Source organism: Diachasma alloeum, unplaced genomic scaffold (assembly GCF_001412515.2).
Source record: "Diachasma alloeum isolate Michigan unplaced genomic scaffold, Dall2.0 Dall_scaffold_00211, whole genome shotgun sequence".
Classification (NCBI taxonomy): Eukaryota; Metazoa; Arthropoda; class Insecta; order Hymenoptera; family Braconidae; genus Diachasma; species Diachasma alloeum.
Window position 1 is genome coordinate 1,341,322 of NW_021680376.1, and position 17,388 is coordinate 1,358,709.

Sequence of the window (17,388 nt, forward strand, 5' to 3'; positions counted from 1 at the left end):
TATTTATTTATCCTTTCTAAAAAAACGTGGGCAACATCTCGAATCGCAAATGAGAACTCGAACATGGCGGATATCTCGAACGAATTGAGAAAGTAAGGCAGTTTTCATGATTACAATCGTCTTGCGTCGCATTTTCATGAAGCTCATCCACATTTCCCTCAATTTATTCAGAATATATTTTTAATTAAGAAGAGACACTCATCACATTCACCGCAATACATTAATACAAATCCCAGTGGCAACGACTCTTGTTCGTAACAACCTGTTTTTTAAATTTTTATTCACCTTTTTGCGAAGTTGGGATTGAAGGGGTTGTCTAAAGACCCTAGAGATACTCGGCAACGCGCGTCATACCCGGGGAATCGCGCGGGGGTTGACGCTGGCTGATTCAAGAGGCGTTCAACGAAAGCGGATTACGGTCGAACGCGATTCCAAATAACCTCTTCCAATGATGATTCCACTGAGAGCTACTTCTCTGACATCGTCTCTCGTTCTTTTTCCCCCCCACGAGAAGTATTTCTCGATGGAACATCTCTTTCATTGAACCGTAAATTCTTGTTCTGGATTATTGATTGGCGGGGAATTGACGTTCATCCAGTTTGAAACACCATTCGAGAAGTTTGACAGACATAAATTAATGGGATGAGTGAATAGGAGAGTTGAGCCCGGTGAAAAGCCCGATGAATTGATCAGTTGGAGGAGTGCGGTAGTGGCAGGCGTCAAGTACGCGAAGGCGGAAGGTCCTAGTGGGTTCGGACGCTTTCAAGACGTCATAAGATTTCGATTATTTCTCCGACCGTTTCCGTTAAGGATATCCAAGTGCTTTGGGTATTTTTTCTTCCGTGAAATGCTTTTCTACTTTTGTGGTCGAACATCAAAGCCTTCATTTGAGCCCCATTCGATCGTACCTTTTCGGAAATTTTGCAATGATTTTATTATTTACTAGAACCCCGATATGATCTCCGAATGGCCTCCATGATCCTTATTCTGCCCCTTAATCTTACCCTCGTGACCCTCATTCTGACCCTTAATTTTGAAGTCTTAATTTCGAGTACCAAATTTTTATCACCAGAAGTCGATTTGGATTTTTATAATATAGAGAGAAATCTTGCAGGCCTGAATTTGAATCTCGATATTGAACCTTTAGAGAACGTTTTGAAAACCTGAAAAAAAATTATAAAGTTTAAACAATTTCAAATATTTATTTATGCGCAGCGAATGTTTGAGAAAATAATTCTGTGCAAAATGTCATTTTAATGACGCTGAATATTCAAATGAATAATATGCAGAATCAATTAATTCGTAAATTATTAATTTATATTTAATGAGTAGATGAATAGACAATGAATTAATGAATCAATCACATGAAATGCGAATAACATCTAAAATTCATCAAGAGAAAAAAACAACTCCGGAATAATATTTGAATTTATCTCCCCAATCTCCAGAAATTCGAGATCTTCATCGAAAAGGGCAAAAAAAAAATTTAGAATCAGGAAAGGTACACGTTTGGAATTTCGACACTGCCGACTAGACTCCGGGCATACAAAAAACCTTTCTTTGCACCTCTCCTACCGAATACTAATCCCCTCGTTGAAACTTTGTCCGTGAGCGTGGAAGAAAAAAAAGTAGAAATCCAACGCGTTTCCACATTTACATAAAAATAAACACGTGGAAATCCGAGGGCCGCCGAAGCTCCCTCTGCGTGCAGACATTACAGAAATGGCTGAATAATTTTTAGGTTATATCATGCGTCGCGAGGGGTGAAGAACAACATCAGTAACTACAATGCATGTTCTCAATGTTCTCATTTATTTTAACGAGCTCCCTCTCACTTTTTAGATTATTTATGCGTCGGCTCGTTTCGATCGGGAAGTCCGAAGGGCTAGTTGCGTGCGAAGGGTCAACGCGGCTATGTTATCGATTGATGGGAATCAAAAAATTGTGAGGATTATTTTCAATTATTGTTATTATCACTTTTATTGTGATTGGGAATTTCTTCATGTATGTATTTACTTTGGCTGATTTCGTTTTTTTTAATTCTTAAATTTTTATATTACAATAAATGATGCGAATGGTCCAATTCCTATGCTCACTGAATAAGATTTTAATCATAATTACAATTCAATTCCTTCTAGAACGCACTTTAGAGTGTGAATTTCTGGAATTCAATGTCTGTTGATACTCCGATAAAAGTGCGTGGCCACACTGTTACCAATTTTTAGTCAGTTCACACGGTAATTCAATTAATCTGTTGTTCATCTCATCAATATAATTCCGTGCTTAGAATATTGTCATCTCGTGTTTTCAGTACCAAATTAAAAATTAAAACTTCATTTGGAATATTGAGTCACTTCTTTTTATTCATATCAGAAATTTTGTATTTGGATATTAATATTATTTGTTCAAAGTGAATAAATCGATCATCATTTTCACAATATTGCATTCAGATTCTCCTATCCTTAACGTCAAAGATGTGAGATAATCTCATAATTCTAGCTGTTAATTCTAATCAACTTTGTTCGAAGAAAACCTCAGTAAACGCAATATTAAGAAAGTAGAATTATTCTATTTCCCCCTGACCTAAATGATTTGGAAAATTATGGTTCGTTTGAACCAATGCATTCTCATTCATAATTCATGTGAAAACTTGATGAACTCGAAGTTAAAGTGACTTCAATGAAAATTATTAGGGAAATCTCCGGGAGTAAGAGACGAACAAATTTTTTATTCCTGAAATTCGCGAATAAATATCAATCAAGGTTGGCGCAGAGCGCCGACGGCTCAATGGGACCCCAGAAGGATCAGAAAAATCATTCTTCAGGCGGAAAATCCCAACGGTGTCCAAGCGAGATCACGTATCCGGCCCCTGACAAACACCCGGCGAGAAAATTCTGCCTCCTCGGGTAGCCTCCGGCGGCAATAACGTCGTTCAACGGGAGCGTTCAACCCCCCCGCGCACACACACTCTTCCCAATATATTGGGCTGAGCCACGACATTGCCGCAAGGGCTCGGACAGAGGGCGTTTCAAGAAGTTTTTGGCATTCGTATCGTTTTTCTCCGAAGAATAGGTGTTCAGAAAAAATCATACGCATTTACTCCGCTCTCAGTGGCACAGATTTTTCGCCAATTTCTGTTGGAAATCTGGGGGCTGTTCCGTGCTTTTATCAGTAGAAATATTCAATAGAAAATATTTGATAGAAAAGAATCAATCAATTTATCATCATAACGAAATATATACAACTTATTCTGTTGGCATTTATTGATATGTAAACATCTTGGCTCTCGTTATCGAAATTTAGTGTTAGATTAATCCCTGAAAAATCTCGTGTCACGAAAAACCCAACGGAAGTTGCGCAGTCGACCACTGCGCATGGAGGGAATACGATGCCCACAGTCATGTGTACATGTACTACGGATACACTCTCGAGTGAAGGTGCTCTCGCTGTCGCTACAATGCCCCACTGTCAATTTAAATATCTCGAAAACTATTGACAAGTCATCGAGACATCCCGTGTGACAAATGCAGGGAATTTCATAACAAATAAAATCGTTTTCAAATCACATATCTACGAGTCGTAGTTCTCAGGATGTGGACGTTTGTGGATAGGAGCGCCCCGCGGTGCGCGCTTTATCAGAAACTAAAGTTCTTAAGCTACTTAAACAAATGATAGCATATTTGTTTAATATGCAAGTAACAAATGCATATCGTATGTAGTAAGTAATAATATTCCCCGCCGCAGCTCTCGAAGACTTCTCCACGATTATCAAAAATTCACCAAAAAGCCCCTCCCCATGACTCCCTCCTCCACTCGCATTGCTATTCCACATCAACCTTTGACTATTGGCAAATGCATGAGGGCTTCTCTCAAATTCACGGTTATTATACGACCACCGGGGAGGTTAAGTTACGACAGCGGAACACGCGAGGACTTGCAAACCGATGGCAGAGAGAGGGAGAGAGAGAGAGACAGAGAGAGGTTATGTGCGTCGGCGGCACTGGAAATATCCCGTGCGGCCGATGTACGTGTTTACTGGCAACGCTGGCATTGCACTAGTAACACGTGTGCACACCCGAACTCGTGTACCTTTGATCTCTCCCCCTATGGTACTGTGTCATTTACCTCCTCGAAATACCGTTCGCATTCTGAGCTCGTGATTGAGGCTTGTGACGTGGTGTGTAGATTCATGGCTATCGAAATTTCATTTTACGACATCCAAACATTATTATCATCATTGCTGTTATCAGTTTTACTCGTTAATGAGATCGCTAAGCGATACAACCTTCTCCTAATGGCTCTGCACTGAGAAAAAAAATTTTCTCTGCTGGAAACTATACGCTCCACGTGAGAATATTTGATGGAGTGATGCAGTCATTTAATCTGAGGGAACTCCACAGGTTTATACCACAGAAAGAATACATTGACGAGGAAAGAATTTTTTCCCAGAAAAAAATTGTCCCCTCGAAATTATTTAGTTTCATTCATGAAAAAAATTGCAGCTTCCTCTTGAAATTATCATTTGTTCCATGGAAATTATGAGTGTTTATTGGACAAAGATATACACTACTCAATAACATTCACTCGATAAAACCGGAGCCTCACGTAATTCTCTGCAGAACGAATGTTTTTACCCGAAAGACATGAAAGTGTCACGAGAGCAGTTACTACTACGAAAATTATCATGTTTTGGAAACTTTCTTTTTGTCCACAAGTAAATTGATTCAACACGACAAAACATCTCTTCAAAGGGTCATAGAAATTTTGCCAGCTACTTACCACCATTAATTACTAATATTCCTCAACTATTCTTATTATTTCCATGAAGTAAAAAATTCTGTACATTCATTTTATCATTAAAAAAAAAAACTCCAAAAATATGAAATAAAAAATAGTTGTTTTTCCTCTTCAATTAATAAAAATATTTCAAACTCCAGACGAACCAACCCAAACCGTCCATTAAATTACCCTCCCCCGAAACAGTGAGCAAAACGTTTCAACCCGGAGACCCCAGGACCTCCTCGAAACGGATGATTTTAACCTACTGTAGAAATTACCTCTGAATTCCCCATGCATCACAATTAATTCGTTATTAAATCCTCGGCGAGGGTGGTGAGAGTGAGGGCGTGGTCGTGCAATAACCGAGTCTATCCGAGTTGAAGTAAAACGGAGGATGCCTCTGTGTACGAGTGGAGGTTTGGAATGAGGGCGAAGCGTATTACAGAGGGGGGCGGGGAGGGGGGGGGGCACACGGTGACAGCCGGAAATAAAGGGCCGGCTCTCTGCATTAGCCCGTTCACCCCCTTCCTTCCCTTGTCGCCCAGCTTCACCCTCGTTCGCTCTTCTCACGTCAAAGGGAGAACGCTCCCATTCTACTTCTCTGCACTCTGTCTCTGTTGGGCTCACTCCGCTCTGTTCTCGCGGAGCTGCTGCGCTCGAGATATCGACCATACGTCGAGAGCGTTAAATTGCCATTTATCGGACCATCGGGGGTTTATGTGAAATCTAGACTTTTGTCTCGATGCTTTTGGTGTTCGTTAGTGGGGAATTAATGAACAGGGGTTGAACAAACTTGAATTATTTTTTGTGTGTCAACGTCTCTCTGCCATCTAAATTGCATGGAAAAAATTGGAAAAAATTCACACCCAGTCAGTGCTATCTGAATTAAATTTCGCAAAATATTTATATTTTTTCAAACATTTTCCTCTTACAAATAAATAATGAAACTCGTCCGCAAAACGGTGGATTATTTTTTGTGAGATGTCAAAAAAAATCTTGATTTTTTCACATCTAATGAAAAAAATTCAGATTTTAATCTTTGATTACAATGGAAATATTGATTTTCACATGAGACACTGGGTTAAATCCTGATTTTTAAACATTTCTTCTTTGAAAAACCAAAACGATGATTAAATTGAGAAAAAAATTATAATTCCGAATCTAATCGAGTTTTCTACAATTTTTTTGCAGTTTTCAATAATCTTTGAATTTGCCGTAAGGGTAGAGCTACTTAAAAAAAAATCAGACGTTAGTGGGGAATTAATGAACAGGGGTTGAACAAACTTGAATTATTTTTTGTGTGTCAACGTCTCTCTGCCATCTAAATTGCATGGAAAAAATTGGAAAAAATTCACACCCAGTCAGTACTATCTGAATCAAATTTTGCAAAATATTTATGTTTTTTCAAACATTTTCCTCTTACAAATAAATGATGAAACTCGTCCGTAAAACGGTGGATTATTTTTTATGAGATGTCAAAAAAAATCTTGATTTTTTCACATCTAATGAAAAAAATTTAGATTTTGATCTTTGATTACAATGGAAATGTTGATTTTCACATGAGACACTGAATTAAATCCTGATTTTTAAACATTTCTTCTTTGAAAAACCAAAACGATGATTAAATTGAGAAAAAAATTCTAATTCCGAATCTAATCGAGTTTTCTACAATTTTTTTGCAGTTTTCAATAATCTTTGAATTTGCCGTAAGGGTAGAGCTACTTAAAAAAAAATCAGACGTTAGTGGGGAATTAATGAACAGGGGTTGAACAAACTTGAATTATTTTTTGTGTGTCAACGTCTCTCTGCCATCTAAATTGCATGGAAAAAATTGGAAAAAATTCACACCCAGTCAGTACTATCTGAATCAAATTTTGCAAAATATTTATGTTTTTTCAAACATTTTCCTCTTACAAATAAATGATGAAACTCGTCCGTAAAACGGTGGATTATTTTTTATGAGATGTCAAAAAAAATCTTGATTTTTTCACATCTAATGAAAAAAATTTAGATTTTGATCTTTGATTACAATGGAAATGTTGATTTTCACATGAGACACTGAATTAAATCCTGATTTTTAAACATTTCTTCTTTGAAAAACCAAAACGATGATTAAATTGAGAAAAAAATTCTAATTCCAAATCTAATCGAGTTTTCTACAATTTTTTTGCAGTTTTCAATAATCTTTGAATTTGCCGTAAGGGTAGAGCTACTTTAAAATAAATCAGACTTTCAAGTTTTTCCCCTGTAGTCCTCGATTATTACATTCACACAGTAATTTTTAATTTTAATACTCAACGAGTCAGAAATCATTGAATTCGCGATGAAATTCCCTGCAATTTCGACCCGGCACGTCTCAATAATTCCCCAACAATTGCCAAAAAATTTCAGTTAACCTCAGGGCATTTAATTTCTATCGAAAAAAACACGTTGTTGCCCGCCGCGAATAATGAATAACCACCACAGGTGTAACTACATCAATAAACTCCCTCCAATAAATCGTCCGAATCCTTGACAATACCTGTATCTACTGCTGTTGACCCAGGTGTTGCCGTCATTCCCCAGAACGTAAATTCCCCGGAATTCAATGAATCGACTGAAAATCCGGACATATCGGTCCTGGAACGAGCCCGGAAGACTGATGTCCGGGTAATACCCTCACGATACACATCGCTTTGTCATTTTCATCAAAAGCTCATTAGGAAGGACTGATCGCTGTCGGTACGACGACAAACACTGCCCGTTCGCCCTCACCCCCTTTTCTTCCACTTATCTATTCTTTATGGATTCATTCCATTCGTCCCATTCAGCGGCTCTACGCCTTCCCCGGGTACAATGAAGCATTTGTCCCCCAAATTGATTCACCTGTTACCATTCAGGAGAATAAAATTTATTCCATATTTATAATTTTATTTAGTGGAAACTTTCTTTTCCTCCACAAGTAAATTGATTCAACACGACAACTGAAATATGTCCGTCGCTTGCTCTCATTCCCAATCACCCCCCCTCCCTCGGCCGAAAAAAAATATAATAAAAACTGATTAAGAATCGATCGAATCCATGTCGTCCCCTCGCCCCGCGAAATTATTTCCCTCGCAATCCATAATTTTTCTCCCGATGTACAAAATTGCACCCCCCGTCGCCCAACAACCTCCCACCCAATCTCGATGTCTTACCTGATTGCTTTTTCCGATTAGATTACAGCCGATCCACGAGACCTCCAGTACGTGAAATCTCTCCGGGACTCCCAACTCAGCTATTACGTCAAATTGATCCCAAAACAAAGCGAGTCTCCCCCGGCCTCACTCCGTACCTTTTCCTCCTGCAATCGTAACAACGTAAACCAATTACCAGTGTCCAATCACCAGTGCCATACACCAGCACAATTCACCAAAGTAAATAAACAGTTTGCACACTCGTTCGCGAAGCAATTCACTCACAAAACAATTCCCCCTACGCTCCTCCCAATTTCCTCAATCAATTATTTATTATTCATCAATTGTCATTCATCGTCCGAGATGAGGGAATTTTCCGCACGCACCGGACTGACTCTCGCTTATCGCCCGAGGGATTAGACTCGATCGGTAGCCGCGCGAGAAGTGCACGCTCAGCCGAACGCCTCAGCGGTTTTATCGACGCCGGCCAGGCGCGCGCACAAGCCCTCCCCCCCGATGTATGTCTCAATATATTTTTTTCTCCTCAACTCACCACTCGTACAAGTCACTTGAGCCTGCGTGATGGTTTTCATACGATTCCTCTAACGCCGATCCTTTACACTTACATCTGCCCTTTGTTCTTCTTTTCGGGGTTATGTTTGCCGCGATAGAGAAACTCTCGAGGTTAGAATTCACGCATGTCCGAGCACGTTGTTGTGCTTGCACGTTCCAATGCCGGGGCTTTCAGCGCACGGTGGATGTCTCATCATTGTGAGGGAATAGGTGGAAAGCTTTCAAATGCCATCGAGATTTCACTCCCTTCTCTCGGGTGTTTCTTTCGCTCACGCTGATAGCTAGAGGATTTCTATGGTTTTCGCGGGGTATCAGGAATCATTTGCAGATGGATTCTTCGCGGAGTGGAAGAGGGGAGGGTTACGATTTTTTAGTGCCTTTGATGATTTTTTTAAAATGCGTAATCAATTTTTTTAGACGGTAAAATTGTGGTCATTGCTCAATTTTGTGATTATTTTATCGCTCACGAATGGCAACTTTGTGAGCGATATTCAAGTTCACAATTTCTTTCCTTCTTTTCAATCAATTGATGAATTGAATTTTCATACTACAATAAATGACTTGCTCATGTTCTAGTTCCTATACTCACTGAATTAGATTTTAATCACAATTACAATTCAATTCTTTCTAGAACACACTTTAGAGTGTGAATTTATGGAATTCAATGTTTGTCGATACTCTGGTAAAAGTGCGTGCTCACACTGTTATCAATTTTTAGTCAATTCACACGGTAATTCAATTAATCTGTTGTTCATATCATCAATATAATTCCGTGCTTAGAATATTGTCATCTCGTGTTTTCAGCACCAAATTAAAAATTAAAACGTCATTTGGAATATTGAGTCACAGCTTCTTTTTATTCATATCAGAAATTTTGTATTTGGATATTAGTATTATTTGTTCAAAGTGAAAAAATCGATCATCATTTTCACTATATTGCATTCAGACTCGCCTATCCTTAACGTCAAAAATGTGAGATAATCTCATAATTCTAGTTATTAATTCTAATCAACTTTGTTAATCATCGCAAGACGAATTGTTTTATCAAATTGTTCAAATTATTTTTGAGCCGAGTTGAGAGGGGGGGGGGGCGAGGCCCTTGAGTAGTCAACGCACTATAATCGAAATTATGATGTCTCTCCGATTGTGAAATATGCCCCGAAGAATAATCAAGTCCTCGAGTAGTCATATGTCCTCGAGCCAATTATTTATCCCTCCGCGAGCAGCCACCAGACGGCCCCGGCAAAAAATTATCCACCCCGTCACGAAGCTGTGATTAAGATATTAATAACAACCGAGTCTTCATTCCTTAATCGCCCGTCTCCTCGTGTTTTTATGCCGTCTCGATGTATTTTTTTTTCTTCGCGACGAGAGGAAGAAGCCCTCGTGCAACTCTATTTACTTTTGTCAATCAGCTTAAGAGATTGTATATTCAGAGTGTTTTAATCTGCGAGTTGGTTGGAACTTGTGAGAGAATCACAAGTTTTGATGTGAATTTTATTTAGCTAGAGGGAATTGTCATGTGCACTGGAAAAACTAGTGTCTTCTATATCTAGTGTCTTAATTTAAGATACTAGACACATTTGTTTTTCCCAACAATCACTCTTAATTTTTTTTGTTTTTTTTTTGTGAATTTTTTCTTTCCATTTTTTTTTCTTTTGACGTCTGATTTTTCCTCGGTATTTTTTTTGTATTTGTTTTTTGTTTAGTCAATTTCTAGTTCTTATTTGTTTTCATTGTTGGTATTTTACAGAAGGAGGGGGGCTTTGCCCCCCCACCAACCGCGCCCCCTACCGGGGGGCTTTGCCCCCCTTAACCCTCCTCCCATCACCGCCTCTCCCGTTAAGGGATCTCGCTTTTTACACGTCGGTGACAAAAAAACACTTTTCGACAGTGTTTTTGATCACGAAAATGATTTTATCCTTATTTTTCAAACTTCTTCCAAATTGTACTTTATGACCTATTTTTAACGCTAAAGTTATTCTTAATATAAATGACTCAAATTTGGGGAGACAAATGCCTTGAAAAAAAGGAACAAAAATACCTGAATTTCAGACAATATTTTTTCTAATGTGATTCGGATTTTCCAACACTGTATTCTCGAAAGGAGATAGCAATGGGCGACGTGTACTCCATTTATCAGGACACGATGTCCTTAAAAATACCCGTGAAATTACGAGGACTAATGGTAATGACTATCGTAACTCTTGGTGATAGCCCGATAGTAGGGGTACGCGTTGACTAGTCCGGGGTCGAGGGGAGCGCCAAAATGTTGGAGGCGAGATAGTAGGACTGAGTTACTGGGTTTTTCAAAGAGTACAGTAAGCCGTGGACTATCTGAAGGAAATCCCAAGAAATTTGACTAACCTGAGGTGACGCATCCATATAATTTAAGATGCGGAATGCTTTCTAAGAGATTCGAAACTTTGAAAAATTCAAATTCATTCCCACTTGGATTTCGAAATCAGGAAGAAATTCGCGCTATTTATTGACCAATGGAGAATGTATGGGATTTCCCAATCGATGCGCAGAAGACTGCGCAGTAGCGTCACGAGTGAATCGGCGTGATGTTTCTGTTTTGATGCAGCACAAGTTTATTTTTCTCAAATTAACGAAGAATTTCAGAAAGAGAGAATTTCTTATTCTTATGAATTCGTTCCAACGCAATTTTTTAATGGTGAAAATTTGAAAATATCATATTATTTATAAATTGTTGCGGTTTTCTGAAAAATATTGTAACAAAACGTGTTGTCTCTTCTCATTGCACATAGAATTCTCCTATCTTGTTGACTACACTTGTCAAAACTTTAGATTTCGTCACCCGGAATCGTCTGCAGAACCCCAGAATGGCGAATGGCACGGACAGAATGAGCACAATGCAAGTTAGATAGCGGGATGCAGTCTACTGTTACGAATATACCCGCAACTTATGGTTGCATGCATTGAACTTATTCAGAAGTGGGGCTGTGTGAATCGGAAGTGCTGTCATGGCTACAGGGGCGTGAATGTCTCAACGTTTCTCGAACTATCGAGTTGGGAACTAATGCGATGATTCGACGATGTAATGAAGCGTCTGGAGTTGATTGTATTTCAGATTTTTATCTACAAATTTCTCTATATTTATATACATACAGACATAACCCTAAAAACATCATGTCTTCACGTTTCGTAACATTCTAGACAATCTGCAATCAAAATTAGAAAATCGAAAAATCGGTCAAGCACAAGTCTTCCATTCGGAAGCAAAATCGAAGAAAATTCTGCCGAATTCCTTCAGAATTTCTAAGTCAGCATCATAATAACGCCCTAAAAGCTACTCACCACCAACCTAACCTAACTAAAAACATCATTTCTTCACGTTTCATAACATTCTAGACAATCTGCAATCAAAATTAGAAAATCGAAAAATCGGTTAAGCACAAGTCTTCCATTCGGAAGCAAAATCGGAGAAAATTCTGCCGAATTCCTTCAAAATTTCTAAATCAGCATCATAATAACGCCCTAAAAGCTACTCACTACCAACCTAACCTATCTAAAAACATCATTTCTTCACGTTTCATAACATTCTAGACAATCTGCAATCAAAATTAGAAAATCGACAAATCGATCAAACACAAGTCTTCCATTCGGAAGAAAAATCGAAGGAAATTCTGCCGAATTCCTTCAAAATTTCTAAATCAGCACCATAATAACGCCCTAAAAGCCACTCATCACCAACCTAACCTCACATACCCACTCCCCTAAAAAAAAAAAAACCTGAAAAATCCTCATCGAAAGCTCTCACCCCTTTCCCAGAAACTTCAACAAAAGTCATCAGACTCGAGGGAACACCGAGGACCCCTTGGGTTAGGTCTTGCAGAAAGGAAGTACCTACAAGATTGGAACTTGAATGGTGAAGACGAGCGTCGAGGTGGGTAATCAAAGGGAACTTTGGTCGTGTGTCGTACCATTCTCGCGAATACTCGAGGACAACACGAATATGCGAAAGTAGGAGTGGAAGGGGGTGGGCTGAATGATGAGGTGGTGTTTCAGATGTAGAGGTAACACAGAATATGTTGCACGGGGGGTTGAAAGGGGTGAGGTTGCACCGGCGAACAATCGTTTCGGAACTTTGAAGTTCCTCCCTCTGGAGTGGGGGGAGGGGGCGTCGCCCTGATGACGCCGCAGGGGAGCGCTCGCAGCGCTCACCCGTGTCCCAACAACGTAACAACTCACAACGGCCCTCTTGAGGTACGATAATGTTCTACGACCGTGAAAGCTATATGCTTTGCATCAGCCGTGAGTGGCTCGCCCTTCGAGTACCCTAATTGCCCTTTGAGTTTTTTCATCCCTCCATTGTCCTTTATCTCCTTTCCCCTTCCATTTTTATGATTCACATTTTTATTTTTCACATTTTTCAGGGAGATGATGGTCATCGTAGCCTGGAGGTAGCGGCGGGGGGGAGGGGGGCATGAGTACCAACAGAACGGAACGTTGCGGTGGATGCTTTGATTTTCTTTGTGGCAAACTGACGAGAGTCTTGACTCTCCCACTTGGCTAATCAGTCAAAAGGAATCTTCACCGAGAATAGGCCACTTCTACCCCTTCTCTTCTTCAGGTTTCCTTTTTTCCTTTCTTTTTATTGTTCTCGTAGGGGGGTTCTTGTTTTTTAGGAGCCACTGACGATATTTGCGGGACTCTTCGATGCAAGCGTATGCAGAAAATATCGGAGACAAAGTGGCTACTTGGACAGTTGCGAGGTGGAAATGTCGAGGGTTGCTTTGAGGGAGAATGGGTAATTATTTTTTTTATTGTACTTTGTGGGGTTTGATAGGTGGTGGTGTGTGTGCGAGTGGCTTTGGTTAGTTTTGGATTTTAGGAGATGTTCGGTGACAAGAATTTCATCTACCAATGGCGGCGCCCCCACCTCGTGTTTTTACATAATTTTAAAAATTATTTATCCTTTTCAAATCATTCTCAACTCGCGTGATCTGGTTTCTATAAAATGAACAAATTTTTCAAGCCATTTCCAGATTTTTTTCGTCCGAGTTTGGCTGGGAATTCATGACGCAAAGTCATCCCCGCACTGCCGTATTTTTCACTCCCAAGGCGTCTTAATTAGGTTATAATGGCTACAGGTAAAATTGAAGATTCTTGCAAGGTCTCATTCATGCGAAGTCCCCCTTTGGATTAACGAATGGAGTGGGCGGGGGGCCGAGCCCCCCCGTCATAAAATAGAATACTCACTTGATTAATGACTTCAAAAACTTGACAAAAGTCAAGTCAAGATTAAGTCAATATGGATTACACTCATCTTATACACGAGGTCTCATTCACGCGAAGCCCCCCTCCAGCTTAACGAGCGAACCGAGCGGGGGTCCGAGCCCCCCCGTCATACAACAGAATACCCTCTCGATCAATGACATCAACAACTCCACAAAAAACTCTAAAATTCCGACGTCATCCCGTCAAAAGAATGTAATCTCAAAAAAATTGCATCCTTTTGTGAAAATCGTCAAAGCCCCCCAAGAAAGGAATTTCGTTCGGGAGGTTAGGTGTACTGCCGTAGCATCACTTGATGTTTTTCTCCAGCAATGCAAACGACCTGCGCGGGGGGAAGGGGGGGTGTACATAAGTAGTACACAGTAGAATGCCTCCCCCCCCCGGCATTCTCCCAGCAAAGAAGACCAATGGGGGCGCCACATGTCCACCGGCACACGGAAAAGTAGTTTGACATCATCACAACCGCTCTCTCTCTCTCCGTCTGCTTTTTCGGTGGATGTAAACAAAACATGTGTCCCCCGTGCTCCAGAAGTAGAGCGAGAGAGAGATGAAGATGACTTGTACACAACGACTGTGGAAGGGGTTGTATATGCCATAGTCGCATGTTGCAAAGTGTAAGAGGCCAACGACGCTTGGTTTTTTACCCCACACCCACCCCCATTCACTTCCCTTTCTTCATTCTCTCCTTCTTTCTCACGCACTCACACGCGTGTTTGTCGGCACGTCGATGAATTCTTTGATCTGCACTGTAATTAGTTGGCGGCAGAGCACCTCTCCCCCTCCCTCTTTCATATTTCTTTTTTTCACCGAAAAGGCGAGGGTGGGTAGCGAAAATGTTTGAGTGGCGATCAAAGTAGTACGCAACCGGTCTTTCTTTCTTGCACTTGCGAGTTTTTTTTTCTCCTTTCTTTTTTCAGCTGAAGCTTGAGGGACGTGTGCGCTCGGGTTGGGGTGATGAAGGAGGAAAGGGTTGAGGGCGACGCACTGCTGCTTGGGACGAAATGCCGTTTGCCGAGGCAAGCCCGCGCGCACCTAACCTCACCGGAAAATCCTCTTTGGTCTTAGTGTACGGCGTTAGATGCCAATGGCGCTGGTGGCATGCATCTTCTGCATATTCGATGGGATGAAGTTTGTGCTCGGCTGGATAAACACACATGCTGGAGAGGTGAAAGAGAACTTTGTGAGGATTTTCCATTTACCTTAGTTACTGTTTTGTGATTCACCGGAGGAGTTTTTGAATTTTTTTCTTTGCAAATAATGCGACAGTGACTTCAATTGTGACTATTCGATGGTGACAATTTCGATTTATATTTTTCATCATTTCGAGTTTTTTACTGGAACAAACAAGTGGGAAATTGATATCGTCGCAAAATAGCTAATGCACTTTTACTAATAAATTAGAAATTTCTTTCCGAATGGAATTTTTGTGATGATGTTTTAAATTAAATTTAATGATTCATTGAATTGAATCACAAATGGATTCGTTTAAACAATTATTTTTCCCGTCATCGTTGAACACGACGAAGTAAATAAATAAATAGATTTAACGCGAGAAACGATCTCTTCAGGGGAACACATAATTTTCCGGCAGAACAAATTTTTTCTCTCCTTGGCGCTACCGCCGACGCCCACTCCGACACTTTCTGATAAGAATATTCCTCAAGCATACGTATTTTCGCCCCCTTCAGACCCTTCAACACACCCCACCGTTTCTCTCTCTTTAAAAAAAACCTTTACTTCTGTTTTTTATTTCATTTTTTTTTCTCTCCACTCATTCACATAGGTACGAGTAATATTTTAATCCGCTTATAGATGTAAACTGGAATGTCCGTGAGAGCGGCTGTAAAAGGTTTGCTCGTGGCTGTTTGCAAACTAGCTATTCCGTCTCCTCCCTCATCCCCTCGTATCGCAAAAAATGATCCCTCCGGTTCTCATCCCCAATCACCCTCAGCTGAGTTGAGTTTAAAGCCCAATGGGACATTGAAAAATCCATCGAATAATTTTTATACACGTGATACGCATTCGGAATAATACGAGGAAAAGGGAACAAAAATTCAATGGCAGATCAAAGGCTTTTTCAAAGCCGATGGAAGCTCATGGTGGAGCATTTTATTGAAAAAAATATGGCAATTGTATTTTTTCACTGTTATTACATGTCCATTCAACTCGAAGCTAAACGAGAATTATGAATTGGATGATGAAGCTTAATTAATTGGGGGAGTGTCACCGCAATTTTCGCCGCGGTATTTCATGGAATCGGAGCGCAAGGGAATATATAAATATAAATCCTTTCGCTACCGTTGATTATTTGAAAATTCAATAGGAAGTCAAAGGCATGTTAAAAATACTGAGTTTTAAGAAAACTACCGCATTACAAGAGGTTACAAGAGGAAACACACGAGTTGACACTGGAATAGAACAACTCGTAGTTTTCTATTTCAAATCTATATTAGGGCGCCCCCTGCTTGCTCCGCTCGCTTCCCACATGACCCCCATGATCCATGTGCAGACCCTTGTGACCCTTAATCTGACCCTTGTGACCCTTATTTGGACCTTTAATGTGGCCCATGTAACCCTTAATCTTGCGACCCTTAATCTGCCCCACATAAGGCGTAATCTGACCCTTGTGGCCCTTATTCTGACCCTTGTGAGCCTTTTTTCTGAACCTCGTGGCCCTTATTCTGACCTTCACGCTCCTTATTTTGACCCTCGTGATCCCTTTTCTGAGCCTCGCGACCCTTATTCTGATCCTCACGATCCTTATTCTGACCCTTGTGAGCCTTTTTTCTGAACCTCTTGACCCTTATTCTGACCCTCACGCCCCTTATTTTGACCCTCGTGATCCCTTTTCTGAGCCTCGCGACCCTTATTCTGATCCTCACGATCCTTATTCTGACCCTTGTGAGCCTTTTTTCTGAACCTCTTGACCCTTATTCTGACCCTCACGCCCCTTATTTTGACCCTCGTGATCCCTTTTCTGAGCCTCGCGACCCTTATTCTGATCCTCACGATCCTTATTCAGACCCTTGTGAGCCTTTTTGCTGAACCTCGTGACCCGTTATTCTAACCTTCACGAACCTTATTCTAACCCTTGTGACCTTTTTTCTGAACCTTGTGACCATTATTTGGACCTTTAATGTGGCCCATGTAACCCTTAATCTTGCGACCCTTAATCTGCCCCACATAAGGCGTAATCTGACCCTTGTGGCCCTTATTCTGACCCTTGTGAGCCTTTTTTCTGAACCTCGTGGCCCTTATTCTGACCTTCACGCTCCTTATTTTGACCCTCGTGATCCCTTTTCTGAGCCTCGCGACCCTTATTCTGATCCTCACGATCCTTATTCTGACCCTTGTGAGCCTTTTTTCTGAACCTCGTGACCCGTTATTCTAACCTTCACGAACCTTATTCTAACCCTTGTGACCTTTTTTCTGAACCTTGTGACCCTTATTCTGATCCTCACGACCCTTATTTTTACCCTCATAACCTTTATTCGGACCCTCGCGACCCTTAATTTCAAGTCAACCGAAAAATCGTTCCCAAAACAGGTCATCTTTTTTCTCCTTGTCCTCCCAACAACTCCTTCCACAACCTTCAATGTCCTCACCTCCCCCCCCCCCC

General features: G+C 40.6%; 2 protein-coding genes across 2 annotated transcripts in view; one reads left to right on the forward strand and one right to left on the reverse strand.

Annotated features, from left to right (window-relative positions):
• Positions 1 to 8,144, reverse strand: part of LOC107036832 (frizzled-2) — a 60,023-nt gene extending 51,879 nt beyond the window's left edge. The window contains exon 1 of the mRNA XM_015255041.1: positions 7,956 to 8,144. The gene's annotated coding sequence lies outside the window, so the exon portion shown is untranslated. The remainder of the gene's footprint in view (positions 1 to 7,955) is intronic.
• Positions 1 to 17,388, forward strand: part of LOC107036834 (kelch-like protein diablo) — a 122,900-nt gene that overhangs the window by 50,682 nt on the left and 54,830 nt on the right. The gene's annotated exons all lie outside the window — the stretch shown is intronic.